The sequence below is a fragment of the Entelurus aequoreus genome, linkage group LG02 (genome assembly GCF_033978785.1).
Source record: "Entelurus aequoreus isolate RoL-2023_Sb linkage group LG02, RoL_Eaeq_v1.1, whole genome shotgun sequence".
Lineage (NCBI taxonomy): Eukaryota > Metazoa > Chordata > Actinopteri > Syngnathiformes > Syngnathidae > Entelurus > Entelurus aequoreus.
Genome location: NC_084732.1, coordinates 57,646,160 through 57,670,878, shown reverse-complemented (window position 1 = coordinate 57,670,878; position 24,719 = coordinate 57,646,160). Strand labels below are relative to the sequence as shown.

At 40.7% G+C, this 24,719-nt stretch overlaps 1 protein-coding gene across 2 annotated transcripts in view; it reads right to left on the bottom strand.

Moving 5' to 3' along the window:
• Positions 1–24,719, bottom strand: part of LOC133636146 (cell migration-inducing and hyaluronan-binding protein-like) — a 324,820-nt gene that overhangs the window by 194,810 nt on the left and 105,291 nt on the right. Inside the window, exon 2 of one of the 2 annotated variants that reach the window (XM_062029861.1) lies at positions 12,551–12,644. The exons of the other annotated variant lie outside the window; for it this stretch is intronic. The gene's annotated coding sequence lies outside the window, so the exon portion shown is untranslated. The remainder of the gene's footprint in view (positions 1–12,550; positions 12,645–24,719) is intronic. 2 annotated transcript variants of the gene reach the window in all.

The following is a 24,719-nucleotide window of genomic DNA, read 5'->3' as shown; positions in this document are numbered from 1 at the left end:
GTAACCATGTAGTAACAGGCACATTAATGATACATCAAATCAAATCAAATTAACTTTATTTATAAAGCACATTTAAAATTTACCACAGGGGTAGCCAAAGTGCTGTACAATGGGCAGTTTAAAAGATAATACGAGAACCGAGCAAACACAACACAACACAAACAGAGCACGACAAAAAATAAATAAATAAAATAATGTACTATTTACAGTTATTTAGGAATTTTAAGCATTACTGAAACGTGTTTCTTAATTGCAAAGATTCCACAGACAACTAATGGCATTCAAATGGCGGCGCATGGCTATGGCTATGCTGCGGCTCGCTAATGCTCTTGGGAGTGTAGAGCGATTTGGCAAAAAACACCCGTCATTTCTGTCAATTTCATGGCTGGCTCAAAGCGTGAACACTCTGTGATCACATACGACCGACAGACAATTCTGGATGTGGATGGATTGGGTCGTTATAGACTGAAAGATGCATGTACGGTGGACCTCCTCGCTAGCATGGGAATACTTCGCGGACTACATCGAGCGGCCTTTGTAGCAGCAGAGTCAAGTGCTAGCGGTGACCGCCAATGGAGACGACGTAAGCGGTGCGAGCGGAAGCAGAAGCGGGGTTGCCGAGCGGGGCTAACAACAAAGAGAAAAGCTAACCAAAGAAGCGTGGAGTCTCCGGGTAAGAAGCCATTTAAACTAGAACTAGCCGGCGTCAGGCTGGATAATCCCTGCACACATAGCAATTCTCTTAGAATAAAACACAACTCACATAATGTTTTTTCTTTTGTGACAGTGTCAGAGGCAGACATACATTGTACTGAGGTAGCTAACTATGATGCGTTCAGTTTATCGCAACATCAAGCAAACAATATGAATACCCCCGTCGTATCAATTCCTAGATATGGTCGAAACTATTTAAAGTGCAATACGCATAATAAACGCAACATTATTAATATTGCTACTTCGGATAATTTCAACAAACTATCCTCAAAACAGCCCACTACCTATAATATGGGCTTTTTAAACATAAGATCATTATCTTCCAAAACGTTATTACTTAATGAAGTCATTAGAGACAACAAACTTGACGTTGTTGGTCTCGCCGAGACCTGGCTCAAACCAGACGATTTTTTTGCGCTAAATGAGGCATCTCCTCCTAACTATACCAATACACATGTTGCCCGACCTCTTAAAAGGGGAGGGGGTGTCGCACTAATATACAATGAAAACTATAATTTTACACCTAACCTAAATAATAAATATAACTCGTTTGAGGTGCTCACTTTGAGGTTTGTCACACCGCTGCCTCTCCACCTGGCTGTTATCTACCGCCCCCCTGGGCCCTATTCGGACTTCATCAGTGAATTCTCAGAGTTTGTTGCTGATCTAGTGATGCACGCCGACAATATAATCATAATGGGGGACTTTAATATCCATATGAATACCCCATCGGACCCTCCATGCGTGGCGCTCCAGACTATAATTGATAGCTGTGGTCATACACAAATAATAAATGAACCCACGCATCGCAACGGTAATACGATAGATCTGGTGCTTGTCAGGGGTGTCACCACCTCTAAAGTTACGATACTCCCGTACACTAAAGTAATGTCCGATCATTACCTTATAAAATTCGAAGTTCTGACTCATTGTCAACAAACTAATAATGATAATAATAACTACTATAACAGCCGCAACATTAATGCTGCCACAACGACGACTCTTACTGACCTACTGCCTTCGGTAATGGCACCATTCCCAAATTATGTGGGCTCTATTGATGACCTCACTAACAACTGTAATGACGCCCTGCCCGACACCATTGATAGTGTAGCACCGCTAAAGCTAAAAAGGGCCCCTAAAAGGCGTACCCCATGGTTTACAGAAGAAACTAAAGCCCAGAAATTATCATGTAGAAAGCTGGAACGCAAATGGCGTGCGACTAAACTTGAGGTTTTCCATCAAGCATGGTGTGATAGTTTAATAACTTATAAACGCATGCTTACCTCAGCTAAAGCTAAATATTACTCAAATCTCATCCACCTCAACAAAAATTATCCTAAATTTCTGTTTAGTACAGTAGCATCGCTAACCCAACAAGGGACTCCTCCCAGTAGCTCCACCCACACAGCAGATGACTTTATGAATTTCTTTAATAAGAAAATTGAAGTCATTAGAAAAGAGATTAAAGACAATGCATGTCAGCTACAACTGGGTTCTATTAACACAAATACGACTGTATATACGACGGATACCGCCCTCCAAAATAGTTTCTCTCTCTTTGATGAAATAACATTGGAGGAATTGTCAAAATGTGTAAATGGGACAAAACAAACAACATGTTTACTTGACCCAATTCCTGGGAAACTTATCAAGGAGCTTTTTGTATTATTAGGTCCATCAGTGTTAAATATTATAAACTTATCACTTTCCTCTGGCACTGTTCCCCTAGCATTCAAAAAAGCGGTTATTCATCCACTACTCAAAAGACCTAACCTCGATCCTGATCTCCTGGTAAACTACCGGCCGGTGTCCCACCTTCCGTTTATCTCGAAAATCCTCGAAAAAAATGTAGCACAGCAGCTAAATGAACACTTAGCGTCTAACAATCTCTGTGAACCTTTTCAGTCTGGTTTCAGGGCAAATCACTCTACGGAGACAGCCCTCGCAAAAATGACTAATGATCTATTGCTAACGATGGATTCTGATGCTTCATCTATGTTGCTGCTTCTTGATCTTAGCGCCGCTTTCGATACTGTTGATCATAATATTTTATTAGAGCGTATCAAAACGCGTATTGGGATGTCAGACTTAGCCTTGTCTTGGTTTAACTATTATCTTACTGACAGGATGCAGTGTGTTTCCCATAACAATGTGACCTCGGACTATGTTAAGGTAACGTGCGGAGTTCCCCAGGGTTCGAATCTTGGCCCTGCACTCTTTAGTATCTACATGCTGCCGCTAGGTGACATCATACGCAAATACGGTGTTAGCTTTCACTGTTATGCTGATGACACTCAACTCTACATGCCCCTAAAGCTGACCAACACGCCGGATTGTAGTCAGCTGGAGGCGTGTCTTAATGATATTAAACAATGGATGTCCGCTAACTTTTTGCAACTCAACGCTAAGAAAACCGAAATGCTGATTATCGGTCCTGCTCAACACCGACATCTATTTAATAATACCACCTTAACATTTGACAACCAAACAATTAAACAAGGCGACTCGGTAAAGAATCTGGGTATTATCTTCGACCCAACTCTCTCGTTTGAGTCACACATTAAGAGTGTTACTAAAACGGCCTTCTTTCATCTCCGTAATATCGCTAAAATGTGTTCCATTTTGTCCACAAGCGATGCTGAGATCATTATCCATGCGTGCGTTACATCTCGTCTCGATTACTGTAACGTTTTGTTTTCGGGCCTCCCTATGTCTAGCATTAAAAGATTACAGATGGTACAAAATGCGGCTGCTAGACTTTAGACAAAAACAAGAAAGTTTGATCATATTACGCCTATACTGGCTCACTTGCACTGGCTTCCTGTGCACCTAAGATGCGACTTTAAGGTTTTACTACTTACGTATAAAATACTACACGGTCAAGCTTCTGCCTATCTTGCCGATTGTATTGTACCATATGTCCCGACAAGAAATCTGCGTTCAAAGAACTCCGGCTTATTAGTGATTCCCAGAGCCCAAAAAAAGTCTGCGGGCTATAGAGCGTTTTCTATTCGGGCTCCAATACTATGGAATGCCCTCCCGGTAAAAGTTAGAGATGCTACCTCAGTAGAAGCATTTAAGTCTCATCTTAAAACTCATTTGTATACTCTAGCCTTTAAATAGACTCCATTTTTAGACCAGTCGATCTGCCGTTTCTTTTCTTTTCTTTTCTACTCTGCTCCCAACCCGGGGTGGACCGCTAGCCTGTCCATCAGATGGGGACATCTCTACGCTGCTGACCCGTCTCCACTCGGGATGGTTCCTGCTGGCCCCACCATGGACTGGACTTTCGCTGATGTGTTGGACTTTCACAATATTATGTCAGACCCACTCGACATCCATTGCTTTCGGTCTCCCCTAGAGGGGAGGGGTTACCCACATATGCGGTCCTCTCCAAGGTTTCTCATAGTCATTCACATTGACGTCCCACTGGGGTGAGTTTTCCTTGCCCGTATGTGGGCTCTGTACCGAGGATGTCGTTGTGGCTTGTACAGCCCTTTGAGACACTTGTGATTTAGGGCTATATAAATAAACATTGATTGATTGATTGAAGAGGTAATCACCTGAAATGGTTTTCATTTCACAGGTGTGCTTGAAGCTCATCGAGAGAATGCCAAGAGTGTCCAAAGCAGTAATCAGAGCAAACTAGAGTGGCTTTTTTGAAGAAACTACAATATAAAACATGTTTTCAGGTTTTTCACCTTTTTTTTTGTTAAGTACATAACTCCACATGTGTTCATTCATAGTTTTGATGCCTTCAGTGACAATCTACAATGTAAATAGTCATGAAAATAAAGAAAACGCATTGAATGAGTAGAAGGTGTGTCCAAACTTTTGGCCTGTACTGTATATATATATATATATATATATATATATATATATATATATATATATATATATATATATATATATATATATATATACTGTAGACTTGTCCAGGGTGTACCCCGCCTTCCGCCCGATTGTAGCTGAGATAGGCTCCAGCGCCCCCCGCGACCCCGAAGGGAATAAGCGGTAGAAAATGGATGGATGGATATATATATATATATATATATATATATATATATATATATATATATATATATATATATATATATATATATATATTTCTCAAATGATTTAGAGCTTTCCAACAATATCACGTTCAGTGTATTTAGATTTACAGTTTTACAGTTTAAAAAAAATCATATTTTCTGTAACACAAATCCCCTTTTGACTTTGGGAATTTTACTGCAAAATTTTTCAACTAATTAAACCATTCCAGCTTTTCAATGTTCAGGCTAAGACCTTCTTACATTCGAGTAAATGTCCACGTTTGCCGTAATTTTGCACACCAGATTATGTGCTCCTCAAATTAATTGAATATGTATCGGCATCATGGTAATACATGTGGTTAGCATGTTTGCCTCACAGCCAGGTCGTTCTGTGTTTTATTCCAGGTACACTTTATTGCCAAAAGTATTTGGCCACCCATCCAGATGATCAGAATCAGGTGTTCTAATCACTTGGCCCGGCCACAGGTGTATAAAATCAAGCACTTAGGCATGGAGACTGTTTCTACGAACATTTGTGAAAGAATGGGCAGCTCTCAGGAGCTCAGTGATTTCCAGCGTGGAACTGTCATAGGATGCCACCTGTGCAACAAATCCAGTTGTGAAATTTCCTCACTCCTAAATATTCCAAAGTTAACTGTCTGCTTTATTATAAGAAAATGGAAGAGTTTGGGAACAACAGCAACTCAGCCACAAAGTGGTAGGCCACGTAAACTGACAGAGAGGGGTCAGCGGATGCTGAAGCACATAGTGCAAAGAGGTCGTCGACATTCTGCACAGTCATTTGCTACAGAGCTCCAAACTTTATGTGACCTTCCATTTAGCCCACGTACAGTACGCAGAGAGCTTTATGGGTTTTCATGGCCGAACAGCTGCATCTAAGTCATACATCACCAAGTCCAATGTAAAGTGTCGGATGCAGTGGTGTAAAGCACGTCGCCACTGGACTCTAGAGCAGTGGAGACGCGTTCTCTGGAGTGATTAATCACACTTTTCCATCTGGCAATCTGATGGATGAGTCTGGGTTTGGAGGTTCCCAGGAGAACGGTACATTTCGGACTGCATTGTGCCGAGTGTGAAATTTGGTGGAGGAGGAATTATGGTGTGGGGTGGTTTTTCAGGAGTTGGGCTTGGCCCCTTAGCTCCAGTGAAAGGAACTTTGAATGCTCCAGGATACCAAAACATTTTGGTATCCATGCTCCCAACCTTACGGGAACAGTTTGGAGCGGGCATTTTCCTCTTCCAACATGACTGTGCACCAGTGCACAAAGCAAGGTCCGTAAAGACATGGATGACAGAGTCTGGTGTGGATGAACTTGAGTGGCCTACACGGAGTCCTGACCTGAACCCAATAGAACACCTTTGGGATGAATTAGAACGAAGACTGAGAGCCAGGTCTTCTCAACCAACATCAGTGTGTGACCTCACCAATGCGCTTTTGGAAGAATGGTAAAACAAAATCCTATAAACACACTTTGCAACCTTGTGGACAGCCTTCCCTGAAGAGTTGAAGCTGTAATAGCTGCAAAAGGTGGACCGACATCATATTGAACCCTATGCATGTGTTTACTTTTACTTCATGTACTTCTGCATGTGTTGTCCATCACAATCAGTCACTCACAATAAAAATGGTGTTGAATGATTATTATTATTATACAATTATTCTTTTGAGATGCACTCAGACAATCCTCCCATTATGTTGAATGTGTCATATTTTGGGCATGGGTTTTAGGAAAAACGATGTGTCTTGCAGTACTGAAAAGACAAACAGAAATGAACAATTAAACTGCTGCAAAACCACAAATCTCCAATATTATTGGAAGGAAAAAATAGCAATTAACAAAAGAAAAAAAAGGACAACTAATACACAAACCATTTGCAGGATGCACCAACCCATATTAAATTCAACCACATTTTTTACACAGCATTATATGATAACAGAAGTAATTTAAGAATATATTTCTAACTTAATATCGTTCTTTTTTAAAGAAGCTAAATACAGCCTTATTTTATTTATATTAATTACATGGCAGCATGTCATTTTGGACTCTATGTGGCCACATTTACAATTTGTAATCTATTAATCATCAAAAGTCTGTCACAACCAGAGGTGGGTAGAGTAGCTAAAATTGTACTCAAGTAAGAGTACACTTACTTTAAAATAGTACAAAACCCAAAACCAGTGAAGTTGGCACGTTGTGTAAATCGTAAATAAAAACAGAATATTATGATTTGCAAATCCTTTTCAACCTATATTCAATTGAATACACTGCAAAGACAAAATACTTAACGTTCAAACTGATTAACTTTATTTTTTGCAAATATTAGCTCATTTGGAATTTGATGCCTGCTACATGTTTAAAAAAATCTGGCACAAGTGGCAAAAAAGACTGATAAAGTTGAGGAATGCTCATCAAACACTTATTTGGAACATCCCACAGGTGAACAGGCTAATTGGGAACAGGTGGGTGCCATGATTGGGTATAAAAGCAGCTTCCATGAAATGCTCAGTCATTCACAAACAAGGATGGGGCGAGGGTCACCACTTTGTGAACAAATGCGTGAGCAAATTGTCGAACAGTTTAAGAACAACAATTCTCAACAAACTATTGCAAGGAATTTAAGGATTTCACCATCTACGGTCCATAATATCATCAAACGGTTCAGAGAATCTGGAGAAAGGCCGAAAACCAACATTGAATGCCTGTGACCTTCGATCCCTCAGGCGGTACTTCATCAAAAACCGACATCAGTGTGTAAAGGATATCACCACATGGGCTCAGGAACACTTAAAAAAACCACTGTGAGTAACTACAGTTGGTCGCTACATCTGTAAGGGCAAGTTAAAACTCTACTATGCAAAGCCTAAGCCATTTATCAACAACACCCAGAAACGCAGCCGGCTTAGCTGGGCCCGAACTCATCTAAGATGGACTGATACAAAGTGGAAAAGTGTTCTGTGGTCTGATTAGTCCACATTTCAAATTGTTTTTGGAAACTGTGGACGTTGTGTCCTCCGGACCAAAGAGGAAAAGCACCATCCGGATTGTTATAGGCGCAAAGTTGAAAAGCCAGCATCTGTAAGTGCCCAAGGCATGGGTAACGTATACATATGTGAAGGCACCATTAATGCTGAAAAGTACATACAGGTTTTGGAGCATTATATGTTGCCATCCATGCAATGTCTTTTTCATGGACGCCCCTGCTTATTTCAGCAAGACAATGAATGCCAAGCCACATTCTGCACGTGTTACAACAGCGTGGCTTCGTAGTAAAAGAGTGCGGGTACTAAACTGGCCTGCCTGCGGTCCAGACCTGTCTCCCATTGAAAATGTGTGGCGCATTATGAAGTGTAAAATAGTGAAGTGAATTAGTGAAGTGAATTATATTTATATAGCGCTTTTTCTCTAGTGACTAAAAGCGCTTTACATAGTGCAGTGGTTCTCAAACTTTTTTTGTCATCCCCCACTTTGGACAAGGGGGAGTTTTCAAGCCCCACCTGCCCCCATCGCCCCAACAGAACGCTAATGCCAAGCTTAACATTTTCAAATTTATCGAACATCAAGTAACATCAAGTTGTATACATTCAAACTCAATAACATAAAATAAAATCAAGTTCAATAATAAATAAAATAACTGTGCAGCTGTGGTATAACTTGCATCAAGTTCAATATCAAATAAAATAACTTGCATCAATTCAATAATAAATAAAACAAAAGTGTTATAACTTGCATCAAGTTCAATAATAAATCAAAAAAGTGTTATAACTTGCATCAAGTTCAATAATAAATCAAAAAAAGTGTTATAACTTGCATCAAGTTAAATAATAAATCAAATAAAAGTGTTATAACTTGCATCAAGTTCAATAATAAATCAAATAACTTGCATCAAGTTCAATAATAAATAAAACAAAAGTGTTATAACTTGCATCAAGTTCAATAATAAATAAAACAAAAGTGTTATAACTTGCATCAAGTTCAATAATAAATCAAAAAAAGTGTTACAACTTGCATCAAGTTCAATAATAAATCAAATAAAAGTGTTATAACTTGCATCAAGTTCAATAATAAATCAAATAACTTGCATCAAGTTCAATAATAAATGAAAATAAAAGTGCCACTTTGCAATCTTTGCCAAAAAAAGGAGGACAGGGCAAGTGAACATGAGTTTTACAGTACTCCAGCATTAGTGGCTGCAATGAGCCTGTTTTGCACTGCACAGCTTTTCAAATCGGGGTTGCAGGCTTGACGCTGCCACTGTTAAAACCTCATTGAATTCGGGGCTGAGCTGCCTTGACGCGAGTATTTCCCGGTGAATGACACATTGTGTCCAATGCGCATTTGGCGCAACCCTCTTTATTAGAGCCTGCAGCTCGTTTCTTGACTTTGCCATGCGCGCCATCAGAGCAAAAGCCCACACAGTTTTCCCATTTAAGGTCGTGTTCTTTGAGGAAACTGTCCATTATCTTGAACAGCTCATCAGCAGTGGCTCTATTTTGTATGTATTTGCAAAACAGCAAATCCTCGCACAGTGACTCGCCATTCACAAAGCTTCCGCTTAGCCCCGCCCCCATTAGTTACTGTTGCTATGTCAGTAAACTTTCGCTCCTACCTAGAAATGTAAAGCCTACAGGAAAAATAAGTAATTTACATGTATCTATATAGCTGATTTCACAGACAGAATCACAAAGTGATTTACAGTGTGTATAGAAAATGAAAGCATAGTAAAAAAAAAAAATCAAAGAATATAATAATAAAAATATAAAAAAAATCAAAGGGAAATTCCCTCCCATTCCTCGCGCCCCACCTGTCATGTCTCTATTCCCCACCAGTGGGGCGCGCCCCACACTTTGAGAAACGCTGACATAGTGCAACCCAATGTCTAAGTTACATTTAAACTGATGTGGGTGGCACTGGGAGCAGGTGGGTAAAGTGTCTTGCCCAAGGACACAACGGCAGTGACTAGGATGGCGGAAGCAGGGATCGAACCGGCAACCCTCAAGTTGCTGGCACAGACCCTCTACCAACCGAGCTATACCACAACTTTTTTGCAATGTGTTGCTGCCATTAAATTCTAAGTTAATGATTGTTTGCCAAAAGAAATTATGTTTCTCAGTTTGAACATTATATATCTTGTCTTTGCAGTCTATTCAATTGAATATAAGTGGGAAAGGATTTGAAAATCATTGTCTTCTGTTTTTATTTACGATTTAAACAACGTGCCAACTTCACTGGTTTGGGGTTTTGTATGACTCAAGTGGTGAAAAGTAGTCATCCAAATAATAACTTAAGCATTAAATATTCATTGAAAAAACGGCTAAGTACTGGTAACGGTGACTAACTTCTGATTAATTTTTAATTCATATAGTTTTTGGTATTTGAATAGGTTGGTGAGTGAGTGAATGAGTGAGAGAGAGAAAGAAAGAGAGAGAGAGAGAGAGAGAGAGAGAGAGAGAGAGAGAGAGAGAGAGAGAGAGAGAGAGAGAGAGAGAGAGAGAGAGAGAGAGAGAGAGAGAGAAAGAGAGAACAGGGCTAATGTCAGCATATGCTCAGCTAAAGCATCAAGACTTACTGCAAAGTGTTTTCTCTAGTTGAAAGTGAAATCCTTGTAGGGTAAAATGGGAAGATTTCTACTGACACATATGACAGCGCATGATATAGATGTTATATTATCATCACGGCCCCGTTTACACTGCACACCAAATCAGATATTTTTTGCCCTCAAGTGACACGGATCAGATTTTTTTTGCCAGTCTAAATGCCCCAAAGACCTTCAAATCTGATCTTTTCACATCAGATTCAGGCCACATCAGGAGGTAGTCGGAATCCGATTGGAATCTGATCTTTTCAAATGTGACTTCAGTCTAAACGGCAATATGACCTGAATGTGACTTTTTTGTCAACTTTGGGCGAGCTATGCCATTTGTGTGCGTGGGGAAAGACAGCCCGCCAACGGGTGTGGATACTTCATCACAATATACGGTTTCGGTGAGCAAAGCATTTTTTCGGCGGCCAAATTTTCCGTGCATTACTACTCAAATAATAGGCAATATGTAATATATGAATATATATTTTCATCCCAAAGAAATAGCGATTGTTGAAGGACGGAAATTGACGCTGTGGCAAATTAGCTTACACGTTACGTACATTGCATAAGTTGTTTAAGTAAGTGAGTTAAAAAATAAAGCTAACGTAGATCCACGCTGATGTCCGTGTTGCCTTTAGTTAACAGCCATAAAAATATTAGAAACCTCACAAATGTTTTACCATTCATACATTAGATTATTTTATTTATGTATTATACATACATACACTCATGCACATAATCACGCTTCATCAAACATATATTAATGTTGTTGCCCTAGGGGAAACTGGGTATAACACATGGCACACTGACAAAGCTTAACCTATTGTTACTATAACAATCTACAAGGTTAATATAGCTTGCTTCTCTTTCTTCCCCTCCATTTTTCGGTATTCCTTTTTTATCTCTAGTTATCATTACGTATATGTATTGTTGCATTTGAACGACTGTTGATAATAGAGGAAAATTACTGGTATTGTTCATTATCAATAGCGCTATTTCAATTGGTATTTGTATTGCTCCACTTGTAGTGTAAAAATGCTCATTGTCATTTCTGTATTATTATTTATTTCGCTAACTGCTTCTTTGCTATCACTTTTACCATCATATTTGTACATATCATATTTGCTGATGTTGCTCTATTGTTGTTGTTGTTGTTATTGTTGTTTGCTGTTGTTGTTTTTGTATCTCTGTCTAATCCCCTTCTTGTCCCCACAATTTCCCCCTCTGTCTTCCTTTTTTTTTGTCTTTCTATTCCCTCCTGCACTTAAGATGCGACTTTAAGGTTTTACTACTTACGTATAAAATACTACACGGTTTTGCTCCAACCTATCTTGCCGATTGTATTGTACCATATGTCCCGACAAGAAATCTGCGTTCAAAGAACTCCGGCTTATTAGTGATTCCCAGAGCCAAAAAAAAGTCTGCGGGCTATAGAGCGTTTTCTATTCGGGCTCCAGTACTCTGGAATGCCCTCCCGGTAACAGTTAGAGATGCTACCTCAGTAGAAGCATTTAAGTCCCATCTTAAAACTCATTTGTATAATCTAGCCTTTAAATAGACCCCCCTTTTTTAGACCAGTTGATCTGCCGTTTCTTTTCTTCTCTCCTCTTCTCCCCTGTCCCTTGCGAGGGGGAGTTCCATAGGTCCGGTGGCCATGGATGAAGTGCTGGCTGTCCAGAGTCGGGACCCCGGATGGACCACTAGCCTGTGCACCGGTTGGGGACATCTCTGCGCTGCTGACCCGTCTCCGCTCGGGATGGTTTCCTGCTGGCCCCACTATGGACTGGACTCTCGCCGATGTGTTGGATCCACTGTGGACTGGACTTTCACAATATTATGTCAGACCCACTCGACATCCATTGCTTTCGGTCTCCCCTAGATGGGGGGGGGGGTTTACCCACATATGCGGTCCTCTCCAAGGTTTCTCATAGTCATTCACCGACGTCCCACTGGGGTGGGTTTTTCCTTGCCCGTATGTGGGCTCTGTACCGAGGATGTCGTTGTGGCTTGTGCAGGCCTTTGAGACACTTGTGATTTAGGGCTATATAAATAAACATTGATTGATTGATTGATTGAATCAAATCTAATCTGTTTGCTTCAATTGAGACACCTGGAATCATCCATTGAGATGAGGATAAAATAATAATAATGCCACTCTGAATTAACAATCAAAAAGCAAAATAAACATATTTTACCTGGCTGTCACTCTCTGTGAGTGGGCGAGAAGGAGGGCACGACGATGGCGTGACAAAGACGGCGACCACTCATATATCAGCCGTGTTGGACAATCTGTATGGAGGGTCAAATGAGACCAAATTAGATAAATATATATGAAAGGGGCTGTTTGCAACTTGCTCAGCGTTACATTTTTCAAACCAAAAAAATATAACAAAAAAAACATTGGCTAGCTTATGTTACCATTAGTGTTTTAACAGAACACATTTGTTTTAAAGGGGTCATTTTTCTACATTTAAAACCCTTCCTTGTGGTCTACATAACATGGACTAGTGTTTTTTGGTCAAGATTTTGCAAAGATTATTTTTCACAACCCATCTCCAAGCCGCTTTCTGACCGTTTCTTAAGGATGTCGGTGGTCTTATTTACGTGCCTCAACTTCAACTGCGTTTACTCCCCGTCATCTTTGATGTAGTTTTAAACCCTTCCATATCGAGTCTACTAACAGCTATAAGTTAAAACTATATGCAATTATGTATTACAAAGGGCAAAAGTGAAGGATGCATGTGCATGTATGAGCCAGTCTGCTCCACAACAAGATGTTATAGAAAAAGAAAGAGCTTATTGACGACAACACCGGACTACCATGGCCGACTTGTGCAAAGATCTTTGTGTAAATTTCTACCATGTATGGAGATTACGCCGACATCACATGGAAAAATGTCACGTGTTGTGCAAATTCCAAATGGCTCATTTCAAGGATGTTTGAAAGAAGGCAAGATTGTTTTATAAATACCTCCACAATGCCTTCATGGTTTGATTTTAAAATCTGGGCACTTCTGCAGATCACAAATACACAAAAACAGGTGCCAATAGGTAAGAAACATTGGTTTAGCATAATAGGCCCCTTTTAAAATTGTCTATAGTCTATTTTTCAAAATTAATAAGTTTACGTAATAAAACTTTTTGCCGTTCCGAAAAAAAAGTGATTAGTATTTACGGCTATCACCCATACAGCGTGCGTGCACACACAAACGCAAATCAGTCTCAGAGAAGCTACAATTTTTTTTTTTTTCTTTGTTGTTGTTACGTTGGTTAATACATTCAATGATAGCTAACATTAGTGGCTAAACTTCACCAAATCCCTACCATTGTCTAAGAAACTAACTACTTTCACCCTTATCTGCAATTTGCTACAATCGAAGTTCAATCGCCAATTACATCCTTATTCTTTTGATTTTCAATGTTTGTTATTTATCCAAGAGCTAACTGGAAAAGCTCCTGTGGAATGGCTAGCCAGTGTTGGATAGTATAGCTAAGACTGACAAGTAGGGATGTCCAATAATATCGGACTGCCGATATTATCGGCCGATAAATGCTTTAAAATGTAATATCGGAAATTATCAGTATCGGTTTCAAAATTATCGGTATCTGTTTCAAAAAGTAAAATGTATGACTTTTTAAAACGCAGCTGTGTACGTAGGGTGAAGTACAGAGCGCCAATAAACCTTAAAGGCACTGACTTTGCGTGCTGCCCCAGTCACATAATATCTACGGCTTTTCTCACACACATAAGTGAATGCAATGCATACTTGGTCAACAGTCATACAGGTCACACTGAGGGTGACCGTATAAACAACTTTAACACTGTTACAAATATGCGCCACACTGTGAACCCACACCAAACAAGAATGACAAACACATTTCGGGAGAACATCCGCACCGTAACATAACAAACACAACAAAACAAATACCCAGAACCCCTTGCAGCACTAACTCTTTCGGGACGCTTCCAAGCTGCTGTTTTGAGGCATGTTAAAAAAAAATAATGCACTTTGTGACTTCAATAATAAATATGGTAGTGCCATGTTGGCACTTTTTTCCATAACTTGAGTTGATTTATTTTGGAAAACCTTGTTACATTGTGTAATGCTTCCAAATTAAGCATAATAATGTGTTAATTCCACGACTGTATATATCGGTATCGGTTGATATCGGAATCGGTAATTAAGACTTAGACAATATCGGAATATCGGATATCGGCAAAAAAGCCATTATCGGACATCTCTACTGACAAGTATATAAATGGTTTGTTTCGTCTTGGCATGGTTACTGGTGGCGTCGTGATCTCAAAGGTGCAGAAAGTGCACCAAGCGAGTGAAAAGAGATGGTTAATCTATTTAGGTATCAGGCAGAAACACAAGTAACAACACTGACACAGCTGAAGTAGCAGTCCACAGGTGAAAAAGCAGAGACCTAGGCAAAAACAGCTTGAAAATGGTAAAAGTGTGACACCGAGCAACAAACATGAAACAAGATACAACGAACCAGCACCGTCTGAGACGCGGTGCTGGCAAATAATGCACTCCGATGGTGATGAAAAACAGGTGCATGTCCTAATCACCAAACGGAGCCAGGTATGTCAATCAGGGCTCCACACTGACTGTGAAGAGGCAGGGGACATGCACAGGAAGTGGAGAAAACGGAGGAAGGAGTGCTGAGACTGACTAAACCCAAAACACAGGAAAACAATATACAGTACAAATTCTCACTTGTCAAGGCAAGTCATGATATTTTGTGCCGACATTGTATGTTTTATACGTTTTTACGTCTGGCTAAAATGACGTGGGTGCGGCTTTCAGGCCAAGAACAGGAAGAGGGCGGGATTTACTGCTCGCACTCTTTGGAGATTTAGCGCCCTTTAGGCAGCCGCATAAAAGTTGCAAACGGTCCATTTTAAATGTGTCATTAATAATTTAAAACTATAAAAAAAATACATAAATGTGTAATTAAACATGTCATAAATGTATTTAATTTCACAGTACTTTTAATCATTTAATTAATTACTTTAATATAAATTAATGATTTATAAATTGAATAATATATTTAATCATTCAATTAATAATTGATTTCAACTCACTAACACAAATCTTGTCCAATGATTGCTTTGATCTGATGCCAGGAACTTTGGAAGTCTTTCAAAAACATGACGGCTAAGGAGGATATAGTGTACTTTTGTGGAGGTGGTGATAGATATTTTAGACCTTACAATAGTATGAGGAAGTAGGACCTGCTGACCCTGAGCATGCATCAGTTAAAGTGGAATGTATTCACATTTAGTTGTCAAAGTGATTTCCGCACTTTCTGACCAAGATATACCAGGAATCTTCCGCTTGCCTAGTCGAAGTGCAACAGCAAAGTGGAAGTGATGGGTAACCAAACAGGTTTTTGATTGATTGAAATTTGTATTAGTAGATTGTACAATACAGTATATATTCCGTACAATTGACCACTAAATGGTAACACCCGAATAAGTTTTTCAACTTGTTTAAGTTGGGGTCCACGTAAATCAATTCATTGTACAAATATATACTATCAGCATAATACAGTCATCCCACAAGTTAATCATCAGAGTACATACATTGAATTATTTACATTATTTACAATCCGGGGGGTGGGATGTGTAAAGGGGGGTGGTGGGTTAGGTTTGGTTGACATCAGCACTTCAGTCATGAACAATTGCATCATCTGAGAAATGGACATTGAAACAGTGTAGGTCTGACTTGGTAGGATATGTACAGCTAGCAGTGAACATAGTGAGTTCAGAAAGCATAAGAAAAAGTATATACATTTGATTATTTACATTTGATTATTTACAATCCGGGGAGGTGGGATATGGAAGGGGGAGGATGTTAGTCTGCGGTTGAAGTTGCCTGGAGGTGGTCTTTTAGTGCGGTTTTGAAGGAGGATAGAGATGCACTTTCTTTTACACCTGTTGGGAGTGCATTCCATATTGATGTGGCATAGAAGGAGAATGAGTTAAGACCTTTGTTAGATCGGAATCTGGGTTTAACATGGTTTGTGGAGCTCCCCCTGGTGTTGTGGTTATGGCGGTCATTTACATTATGGAAGTAGTTTGACATGTACTTCGGTATCAGGGAGGTGTAGAGGATTTTATAGACTAGACTCAGTGCAAGTTGTTTTACTCTGTCCTCCAGGTGTTAGCTAATTTATATTGGATATGCCATATACATGCTACCGATTAGCATTAGCAATTTTACATGGCGATTTCAACACCTCCAAATGTAGTGATGAAAACTACAACTATGCACGTTATAATTAAACAGCTAGTGTGTAATTAGTACAGTATTTACAAAATAAACACTTTGTAGGACTCAATATAAGACTAGACTGGCACATTCAACTAAATGGCAAAGACTACTTCCTGACTACGGCAACACACTGTAGTCTATACATTACGGCCATCTAACATCTTGGAATTGCAACTCCATACAAAGTCTACTGTATAATACTTGCAAGTGATACTGCGAAGTGTAAGAATATAATGGAGGTCACTGTTAAATGTCACATTAAAGAAACACTTTATTAGTCGACTTAGATCAGAGGCTAATTTTCCCCCCGGCGATCGCAACGACCACCCTGCGTCCAGACCTCGTCCTATGGTCTGAAACCTCCCATATTGTCTATATCATTGAACTGACAGTTCCGTGGGAGGATGCCATCGAAGAAGCGTATGAACGCAAGAAGCTGCGGTACTCCAACCTTGCAGCTGAGGCACAGGACAGAGGCTGGAGGGTAAGGGTGCGCCCAGTGGAGGTGGGCTGTAGGGGCTTTGTAGCTAGCACAACAGCAAAGCTCCTTAGGGAGGTTGGAGTCAGGGGGCAGGCTCACAGACAGGCCATTAAAGAGCTGGCCAACACAGCAGAGAGGACGAGCCATTGGTTGTGGTTGAGGAGGAGTGACACCAGCTGGGCTGCTAAGGCTAACACCTAATGGGACACACACACCCAGGGATTTGATCACCCTGGGGTGGGCCCTTCCTCAGCAGAGGGTGTCTTGTGGTAAGCCGGGCCGAAACACCCCGTGACGCTGGGGCACACAACTGAAGATGTGTCCCAATGGTGGAAAAGCCTCCCAGCAGTGTCACCTAGCCTCACTTAGGTATGCGGTCAGGTGCAAGCCTGGCTCAGGGAGGAGGACGCCCCTGCCATGCAGAGTCCCCAGGGATTGTACCAACTAGTCCTTTCAACAAATTATAATTAAACAAATTAATATTTATTACCAATACGAATACATTCAAAAGAACCAAAAGTTGGTACCGTCGAGTACCTGTATCGATTCTAGGTACTGGGAATTAGTAGACATTTTACTTTAAAAGTGATGCACTTTGTATAGTACACTGAGTATTGTAAAGAACATAATTCAGACTGACAAGAAACGGAAAAAACGCAAACTCCAATAAAGCAGGAAGAAAATCAATGAAAGACGATATACTGGACTGAAGCAGCACAAAATGTGAAGTCGGTGACAATTCAAGCTGTAAATGTCAGCTAAATATCAAGATGTCAGGATTAGGTAAATTTGATTGCATCATGCGTATATAAGCTTCAGTGGTGCTTAGGTCACATTTAGCTTGCTCGTACTAATCACACTGTGTAGGATCCAGAATTAGGGTTTTTATGAGCAATACTGTATGTGTGGTGGTGTGACAGGAAATATTTAATGACTATTTAAAGACTTTAAAACAGCTCTGCTTATGTACAAATCTTTTCATGGTCTTGTGCTAAAGTACATCTCGCATACGAACCATCTCGAGCTATCAGAACCTTGGGGAGTAGTCTCCTGCTGGTTCTTAGAGTCAGGACCAAACATGATGAGAGTGTGTTTCAGTTTTACGCTTCTAAAATATGGAAGTCTTCCTGAAAATGTGAGACGTGCCTCAACATTGACAGTGTTCAGATCCAGCCTGAAAATTTCCCTTGCCTTGCCTTAATAAAGTGTATTCACCCGTGTCAAATAAGGAAATAGGTAACAGTGAAGTGAATTATATTTATATAGTGCGTATTCTCTCGAAACTCAAAGCGCTTTACGTAGTTATCTACATTTAAATTGATTTGGGTGGCACTCGAAGCAAGGGTATTGTGTCTTGCCCAAGGACACAACGGCAGTAACTAGGATGGTGAAAGCTGCAATCAAACCTGGAACCCTCAAGTTGCTCTACCAACTAAGCCTCCCTCCACTAGATGGCAGTATGCTGCTAAACAGGTGAAAGGCCAGGTAAGGATGTTGTATTTTTTGTTTACCGCTTGTAGTGGCTGGCGACCGTGCCAGAAATCTGAGGGTTGCAGGTTCGCTCCCCGCCGCGTACCATCCAAAATCGCTTCCGTTGTGTCCTTGGGCAGGACACTTCACCCTTGCCCCCGGTGCCGCTCACACCGGTGAATGAATGATGAATGATAGGTGGTGGTCGGAGGGGCCGTAGGCGCAAATTGGCAGCCACGCTTCCGTCAGTCTACCCCAGGGCAGCTGTGGCTATCAAAGTAGCTTACCACCACCAGGTGTGAATGAATGATGGGTTCTCACTTTTCTCTGTGAAGCGCTTTGAGTGTCTAGAAAAGCGCTATATAAATCTAATCCATTATTATTATTGTACGCTTAACTTTCTAGCATAACGCTTTATTTTGTAGCATTAATGGCATCTTATATTTGTGACATAGTACATCCACTTCAAATCTACTCCGGAGTCCATCCCCACCTCTCAGCGACCACCAGGAAAGGTGGCTGCAACACACGCCCTTAAAGCCCTCCTTCCAGCATCGAGGTAAAACTTTTTTTTTTTTTAAATGCATCTCTAATGTCCATTAACATGTCCACTGCAAATTTCAATTAATAAGTCATTAATTAATTGTATTTCAATCAATTAATCAATCAATCAATTGTTGTATTTGATTGGGTCAAATTAGTAATTGTTGAACATGGCAAAGTCCGCCTCAACTTTGACTCCAGATTCCAGACTTGCGAATTTGTGCCTCACCTACGCAGGGTCGGTGTGTCCACAGCCTGGATGAGAGAATACGAATAAAACAAATGTGCGTAACTTCAAGCGCATAGAAAAACACTTGAGTGCAAATTGTTTACAAAATAGCGCCCATTGTTTACAAAAATACACCTGCTACACAAACACTAGGACAAGACCAACGAGCTGACCTTAAGGACAAGGCTGTAGACCCGTACAAGACTGCAATAAACACCCTGAGTGCCAACGATTGTTGTTCATATCTTTCTTATATGATCAAATTATTATTTTTCACAGCTCTAATTTACAGTCTGAAAGGAAATAAATCAGCGTCGCCACTGAGGAGCCAGACAAGCACAGGTATGAGATGCAAATTCCACAAAGAAATGTCCTGAACCTAACAAGCCCCTGCTGGGAGGCAGGTAGGAGAGCATGTGCACTCTGTTCTGTGCATGAAAGGCGTGTTGTCAGGCTTCAAATACAAATGTAAAGTGAGACAGTGAGAGATATTAGGAAGGCAGAGAAGGGAACAAGGACATATATGTCCCCTGCTGCTTCTGAAAGGAATGTGAAGATTGTCTATGTACAGGATAAGGAAGATGAATTAAAAAAAAACATTAGATCATTGTTGTTTTTAAACTTCAGAAAAGGAGGGATGCTAGATAATGCCAGATTGGTTTGAAAACTTAAACTTTCTAAAGTATTCGTCTGTAGGTGGAAAGAAAACCCATCACTGGGAAGGCTCAATCACAGCTTTATTTTATTCTTGTAATATTTGCTTCCGTGAGTCAAAGCACACATGAGCGCTTTAACGTGAGAAGGATCAGCAGGGGTTAGCACACGGATTTGTTGGGCTGGAGCACAGTCACGTCCACTAAGCAGTCTTTTTTCTCCCTGCGCACTCCGATCATTTTTTACATGCAAAATAACAAAGAATGTTAATGTTACTGATGATCTATCCATCCATCCATTTTCTACCGCTTGTCCCTTTCAGGGTCGCGGGGGGTGTTGAAGCCTATCTCAGCTGCACTCGGGCGGAAGGCGGGGTACGCCCTGGACAAGTTTCACCTCATCACAGGACCAACACAGATAGACAACATTCACATACTAGAGCCAATTCAGTGTTGCCCGCCCGCCTATTCCCAGGTGCATGTTATTGTCTCTAAATCAAGATGTGTTTGCAAACAATGAGACTATTCCAGTTTACATGTTAATCTGAATACTCTCAACACTGGTCTTCATGTTCATGTTGTGCTAACAAACACATTCCCATAAATGGTTAATACTGTACAAAAAGAAAAACAGAATTAGTTGCGTGCTCGCATCACCACACTAAGGAAGGACGTCACTTTTGTTGTTTTACGTTTGTTTACCTGTTTGATCGGAAGTACAAAAAAGCTGGACGTAGTATAGCAATAAATGATGAAATAGTATAGCAATATTCTTCAACATGAACCCCAACAACCTTCTCAGATCATGCATGGACCCACAAAAACCTATAACATTCCCTCATTAGGCACAAAATCTGAAATAGTTGCTGTGATCTATTTGAAGTCGACCAGAATTGTTGAACACACATCCAGCCAAAAAACGCGAACACAGTCAAATGAAAACGATATTAGGTCCATGTGTCATGGCCCAATTTTTTGTTCCGTTTGTCTCGCACCATTTAGTAATCATGTGTCTGTGATCCATAATTGGTCATCCTACCTTCACCAAGTGCAATGGTGTCGATGCTCTTGTTAGACCGATGTTATTTTTTTACCTGTATAGGAAATTCTTCTGCCGAAACCTGGACAACCATAAAACATTTGGAGAAAAGACTTGCGGTGACGGAACGGGCTGTGGAAATAATAATGATGGGTGTAACAAAGAAGGACAGAGTGTCAAATACAGACCTAAGACAGAAATCAGGAGTGCAGGATATTATGTTGACCATTGAATAACAAAAATGGAGGTGGGCAGGACACCAAGCCAGGAGGTATGACAACAGATGGACACACAACACAACATCATTGATTCCCAGACATCTAATCACACAAAGAGGGAGATAAAGCAGAGATGGAGGGATGAGTTAACAGCACAGAGTGGCATTGCTTGGCAAAGAATAGCTCGAGATAGAACAAAATAGAAAATTGGTAAAGAGACCTTCCTCCTGCAGTGGAGTAAAATAGGCTGAAGAAGAAGAAGAAGAAGATGTCTGTGATCTATCTATACTGAACAAAAATATAAACGGAACACTTTTGCCCCCATTTCTCATTAGTTGAACTCAAAGATCTAAAACTTTTACTATATACACACACAATACATATTCCTCTCAAATATTGTTCACTAATCTGTCTAAATCTGTGTTAGTGAGCACTTCTTTTTTTCCAAGATAATCCGTCCCATCCCCCGGGGGTGGCATATCAAGGTGCTGATAAAACAGCATGATTATTGCACAGGTGCCTTAGGCTGCTTACAATAAAAGGCCACACTGAAATGTGCAGTTTTGGTTTATAGGGGTAGGAGTGTCAAAATAACAGTCAGTATCTGGTGTGACCACCATTTGCCTCAAGCAGTGCAACACATCATAGAGTTGATCAGGTTGTTGATTGTGGCCTGTGGAATGTTAGTCCACTCCTTTTCAATGGCTGTGCAAAGTTGATCCACAGCATCCCAAACATGCTCAATAGGCGACATGTCCGGTGACTATGCTGGCCATGAATTGTGTACAGATTCTTGCAACATGGGGCTGTGCATTGTCATGCTGCAACTTGAGGTGATGGTCTCGGGTGAATGGCACAACAATGGGCCTCAGGATCTTTTGATCTCAAAATGCCATCAATAAAATGCACTTGCTTTCAATGTCCATAACATACGCCTGCCCATACCATAAGCCCAAACCCACCATGAGCCACTCGATTCACAACGTTGACATCAGCAAACCGCTCTACCACATGACGCCACACACGCTGTCTGCCATCTGTCCTGAACAGTGAAAACCCGGATTCATCCGTGAAGAGACCACTTCTCCAACGTGCCAGACGCCATTGAATGTGAGCATCTGCCCACTCAAGTCGGTTATGACGACAAACTGCAGTCAGGTCGAGACCCCGATGAAGACGACGAGCATGCAGATGCGCTTCCCTGAGACGGTTTATCACAGTTTGTGCAGAAATTCTTTGGTTATGCAAACCAATTGTTGCAGCAACTGTCCGGGTGACTAGTCTCAGACGATCATGGAGGTGCACCTGCTGGATGTGGAGGTCCTGGGCTGGTGTGGTTACACTTGGTCTGCGGTTGTTTAAGCTGGTTGGATGTACTGCGAAATTCTCTGAAACACCTTATAGAAATGAACATTCAATTCAAGGGCAACCGCTCTGGTAGACATTCCTGAAGTCAGCATGTCAACTGCACGCTCCCTCAAAACTTGCGACATCTGTGGCTTTGTGCTGTGTGATAAAACTGCCCATTTCAGAGTGGCCTTTTATTGTGGGCAGCCGAAGAAACACTTCTACAATAATCATGCTGTTTAATCAGCATCTTGATATGCCACACCTGTAAAGTGTGATGGATTATTTTGGCAAAGAAGAAGTGCTCACTAACACAGATTTAGACATATTTGGGAACAATATTTGAGAGGAATAAGTCTTTTGTGTCTTTTGTTTATAGTAGAAGTTTTAGCTCTTTGAGTTCAACTCATGAAAAATTGAAGCAAAAACAAAAGTGTTGCATTTACATTTTTCTTCAGTGTATTCCAGGGGTCAGTATCCTGCTTTAAAAGAGCCATTTGGGCGCGTTTCCACCAAACCAAAACTTACTTGACCACTAAATTGAAGGTTACGCTACATGTATAGTTTGTCATGCTTTGTTCCTATCTTGATGTTTTTTTCTTGTTGTATTTTGCATGTTATTTTGTTACGGTGTCCTTTCTAATTCCACCCTAGTTCCTTAAAAGTGCTGTCACAGTAACATTTTTCAAAGCAAAAAATATAACAAGAACACCACAACCTTATGACGCATTAATTTCACAGACGCATCACAACGTTCGACAAAATACAAAAATTGCTAATGATGACAGACTTCATGAGAGACATCGATGGCGAAAGTTGACCAACGTCTTGGTTTATGCCCACAACCTTCTACTATGCAAGTGAGAGACATGATTAATAATCTAGCAAAAACATTTCACCAAACTCAGAAGTGATGCAGCAGTTCATCGGCTGCATAAGCTAGTTATCTTTGCGATTGAGGCGCTGTCACGCCAAATTTCTTCCCTCTACAAAAACTTTCCCTCCCCCATTTACTTCCGTGGTCATGTTTCCTCTTACGTCATTGACAGCGATCGATAGCACTTTGGCTTTGACTGCCCGTCACTGGAAGGATACTTTGTCTTTGACAGCTGCTGGAATCTGAAGAAATCGATTATTGATTTTTTTTGGTACAGGCGCGAAACAGGACAGTCGCGTGCAGGTTAAGGACCCCCGGCAACTTTGTGATTTTATTGGACGCAGCCCCGGAAGTAAATGGGGGAGGGAAGGTTTTTGTAGAGGGAAGAAATTTGGCGTGACAGCGCCATGTTACTAAAAGTAGTTCCTCAGCATTAGCTCTTATATTACAGTAGTACAGTACAGTCCGTCACGTTTACGTGACACATGAAACGTGACGCATGGGGGGTGCACTATCCACTTTAGCCGGCAGATGGCAGTAAAGTGTTGAATATCTCAAAATAGGTTTTGTGGCAATTCCAACTTTAACCACAGTGTCAGTTGCTGTATAGGGTGGCACTTTCCATAATTTTCAGCAGACTGCATTGCAAAATGATTAACCCCTCCCTTCCTCTCACCCGAGATCCACCTAGGAATGGGGCTATATGAATCCCTTCCTGTGGCAATACTTGGTTAATATGCAAGTCAAGAGATGTAAATGGAATATTGTTGGTGGGTTTTTTAAAGTTTTTTTATAGGGCTCTATGGGCAGTAGAGATGACTCTACTGCCACATTGTTAGCCGTGTGGTATGATCCAAATATTACAAATAACAATGTATAAAGAAAAGAGAAAGACATATGTGTTCTTGTCCTACATAAAGATTGTGAATGGTAGGCAAACTTCCAAAAAAAGTGCAGTTCCCCTTTGGGATTTATATTTGTGGGGTTCAAGAACTTTTCTGATCTGTTGGGTTGCCACACATCTCCCTTTTTTTAGTTTTTCTTCTTTACTAAGTATTTCCATGGGTCTATATATTTGTTCTATTCTATCTACCACTTATGTATGCTGCTGCGTCAAGGTGAGCTGTGTCTCCCCCCTCCAAACCCTTTTGCATAGCGTGAGGTACACCTCCAAAACGTTCTAACCTTGCATAGCGACAACACAGATTCTTCAGGCTGTG